The following is a 3,973-nucleotide window of genomic DNA, read 5'->3' on the forward strand; positions in this document are numbered from 1 at the left end:
GCTAGATAATATTGAGCAAATTTGGTTTTTAATGGAAGTATGGAACACGGATTTGGCCCTGATTGAAATGTTGATTGATGCTAAGCACAGACATGCAATACCATGCTTTATAGAAGCACTCATTTCAGGACATTGAAGCTTATATGGTACCGCCCCATATTTGGGATGCTGGAAAACCTAAATGTTTGAGACCGGTTTGAGGCGTATATCTGGGTCAATTTTTCGTGACCGGTTAGTAACCGGACTGGCCGCACGGATGTTTGAGACCGGTTTGAGGCGCCGGGCCGTAGATACCCTTACACCCGCATATTAGCAACAAAAAGAGTCTCATGACCACGAGCTACTCCTTTGGAGTACACGACAGAGCAAGTGAGCAACCGCGCGCGTCTCCTTTTTCTCAACGCAAGAAAATGTGTGACCTTTTCTTGTGGCTGCATGGCTAAATTGAAGCTTGACAGCCTCCGTCCATGAACCAACGCCAACGGAACGGACTGAAAAAGCCCTAGTCTTGTGACGTGTTCTAGCTCCCGTTTTCTTTTCCGCTTCTCTTCAATTTCAAGCTTATCTTCCACAGAACACGTCCCAATGCATGGGAGGAAAGTGCGGAAAGGATGTGACCGGCCGCGTCATATGGATAGCAAAGCCAATCTCGTCGACCCTGGCCTGGCCGGCCGCCAGGAGGAGTCCGTCGACGCGTGCTTGAAAGCTTTCCCTAACTGCAATGCAAGGCGACATCGATAGTTGACATGGGTTCCCTTGTTTCCCGGTCCAACTACCACTGCGTCCATGTCCCTTGTTTCTCGCTCTGTTCCAAAGTGGGCGGCGGAACGCGACGTCACTCGGGCGCGGCTTGCTTGCAGACAATGGAGACCAGACCACCGAATTCCGAATCTCCCACTCCTCATCTTCTCCGCTCGACCCCTATAAATTTCCTTCCCAAATCATCCCCGTTCTCTCCATGCCAATCTCACCGACACTCGCCTCGCACCGGTTCAGTGGCCGTGCGTCCCCTCTACCCGCCGGATCTAGCAGCCGGCCGGGTGGGGCATCCACGTCGTGCAGGAGATCCAGCTGCTCGCGCCCATCGCCACACCCCCTTTCCTGGTGAGAAAACGATTTGGGTCTTCTGCTCATGTTTTCTTGGTTACCGTAGGAAGTAATTTGAGTTTAAGACTGGAGTTACGGAAAGGTGTAGTAGCACCCGGGGCTCCCGGCACCCCCTTATCTGGCCGTCCAGTGCTGCTGAGATTCGTGTTGGGCCTGAATGAAACCAGACCATTTGCAGCTTTATCAGTCTACTTAATTCTTCTAAGAGATAGCACTAGGCACCTATTTCCACAGTGCTTCTCGATGCAGCCTCTGCTAGATGTACTAGAACAGCCGCACAGTTAACTACAGAATATACAATACCTTTTTCTCTCTCATAACTCTCTCCTCCACTCTCACGACCTCTCTCTCACACGTGAAAGAGACTCGAATCCTGGAAAAAGAAATTTGCATGCTCACACTGCCCCATTTGTTCTCTCTCCCAAGAAAACAATTATTTTATCTCTCTTTTCTCTCACACGGTCTCTCTCCTGATATTTCTTTCAGTCCCTTGAAAGCCCATCTCTCTCCTCCCCGACAGCCTATCTCATCTCAACCAACGAAAAGTGACAAGTGCATGTAGAATGCCTGTAGCCAACAGTTCTCTAGTTGGTAATGTTGTATTGTCAGTTTGTCACATCAGCCGGGTGCCGGGGCACCCGGGTACTAAAAATCCACTCTCCTGGAGTTAACAACAACTTTAGTTAAGAACAAGTGCGCCCATGTAATTTGCAGTAGGCTGCAGAGAGAGCGACATATACAGTTAGCTGTTTCAGATTTAAGCTACATATGAAGGTAGCATCTGTTCCGCAGTCCAATAATGTGATAGGATGGAGTTCTTGATCCAGCAAGCCCACACAAGAACAATATATTTCGGTTTCAGGCTTTCAGCATGAATACAGAGTACCAGAGTTTGTGTTTATATGGCTAATTGTGCGGCACATAGTAACACGGTCACTCGGTCAGGTTAATAGCGCCATAGCACATAGTAAGAGGGTCACTAGCTGTTACTAACATATGTATGTGTGCGTGTGTGCGTGTGATTGCCAACTGAACAAATACATCGAACATATGTGATCGCTTTGTGTTTGACTGCCATACTTACCTAGTGCCATTTTCTGCTGCTGCAAAGCTATCTTAACCAGTGAAGACTGCTGTCAAACATCACATCTCCAGTAGTACAAATGATGTTGGATAAGTCAAATGAGTGTTCTGCTTGAAAAAAAACAACAGTGTTCTGATGCTTTCGTTTGTTGTCTGAATGTATATAGGCCAATGCCGCACCTTCCAATTGTAATAAAGATTTTTAAATTGAGAAGAATCTTGCCATGTTTTTAAAATCTAGTCCAACTGACATCGAAAATACTCTGTTTCAGTATCCGTGCAAACCGAACAAGGCAGAGAGAGCAAGCGCCCGCACCAGACCGACGACATGTGGCGGGGGTCGCTGCTGCTGCTGCTGCTGCTGCTCGCAGCGGCCGCGGCCGCTGAACCGGCGTCCACGCTCATGGGCGCGTCGCATGAAGACAGGGGCCACGCGATGGTCCTGCCGGAGACAGGGCCCCCGGTGCAGCGGTGGGCAACGGGTGTTAGTTTTAATCCTTACTATTTATGCATCTGCATATGTATTTTGGCTTTGCACCTAGGTTAGATGGTGATTGAGTAGTTTGCCTTGTGGATGTACCCGAGTAGGAGTTCTGTTTCACCAGAGGTGCAAAGCGTGAGTGACATCAATCAGGAAGGTTGGCCTGTGTCTGTGTGGTACTTCCAAAGTTGTAAGCATATTTGTTTTAACAAGAGGAAAACGTCGTGTGTGCATGGCAAACACATGTGTCCCCCTGTTCTTGAGAGAGCTGTACACACGACAGACACCTTTTTTTTTCTCTGTTCTTTGAGAGAGTTGCGTAAAGTAGAGAGCTACCTGAGAGATTTGGCTTCAACATCTGGTACCAAAGCAAGGGATTGAAGAAGATGAGGCCACATAACGCCCATGTGATTGGAGCCATGGTGACCAGTGATTCAACAGTGATTTCGGTGGCCGCAACAACGACCACGATAGCAGCAACGCCAGGCAAACTCCCATCGCCGATGTTGACAAAGACGAACTACTCGGCATGGGCGATGAGGACCAAGTGCCTCCTACAAGTCAACGATGCATGGGTGTCGTTGACAATGGCAACTCATCCAAAGAGGTAACAATCATCTCCCAGTTGATTGACGACACGACGTTGTTGTGAGTTGCAGAGAAGGAAACCACATATAGTAAGTGATTAGCGCTATACGAGGCGGTCAAGGGAGGCGACGAGGGTTCCTTTGCACGCCGCCGGTTCCCTCTCTCTCCGTCGGCCGCTCCGGCGGCGGGAGGGAGGGGGAACCTCGGGTCTGTTCGCTAGGTGGGTGTGTGGTAGGGTTAGGGTTGAGGGACACGCTGCCGAGGTCGTTGCGGTGGTGTCGCATCGGAATAACTTTCTCCGGGCTCCGTTCGCGGTCAGGCGAGGCTTTTGCCTTCGTCTAGGAGCCAGCGGGGTGGGGGATCCCCGGATCTCATCGAGGTCGCGGGCTATGGTGGCTGGAGGTCCATCGGCACTGGCCGTTTGGGTCCTCAGATGGGCGATGGATGCAGGGAGACGAAGACCCTTCTTCTTCCTTGCCGGTATGATTTGTTGCTGCTGTTTTTTTCCTTCCTCTGCGCTGATGCTGGTGGAAGATCCTGCTTTGTCCGGGCGGATGGCCCGGCCGCGGTGCTGGACCGGGCGGAAGACTCGAGTTCTCTTCCTTCCGGAAGGGACACTTTTCGCGGTACTCAAAGCCAAATATGGCGACGGCTGTTGCAAATGTGTTGGATTGATGTCCATGCCCTCTCAGCGTTGGTGTCAAGAAAGAAGGA

General features: G+C 50.4%; 1 long non-coding RNA gene across 1 annotated transcript; it reads left to right on the forward strand.

Moving 5' to 3' along the window:
* Positions 1-611: 611 nt before the first annotated feature.
* LOC120973760 (uncharacterized) lies at positions 612-2,911 on the forward strand. Its single transcript, XR_012203362.1, has 2 exons — positions 612-1,104; positions 2,463-2,911. It is a non-coding gene; the product is annotated as an uncharacterized lncRNA (long non-coding RNA).
* The last annotated feature ends 1,062 nt before the right edge of the window (positions 2,912-3,973 follow it).

Source organism: Aegilops tauschii, chromosome 2 (genome assembly GCF_002575655.3).
Source record: "Aegilops tauschii subsp. strangulata cultivar AL8/78 chromosome 2, Aet v6.0, whole genome shotgun sequence".
Classification (NCBI taxonomy): domain Eukaryota; kingdom Viridiplantae; phylum Streptophyta; class Magnoliopsida; order Poales; family Poaceae; genus Aegilops; species Aegilops tauschii.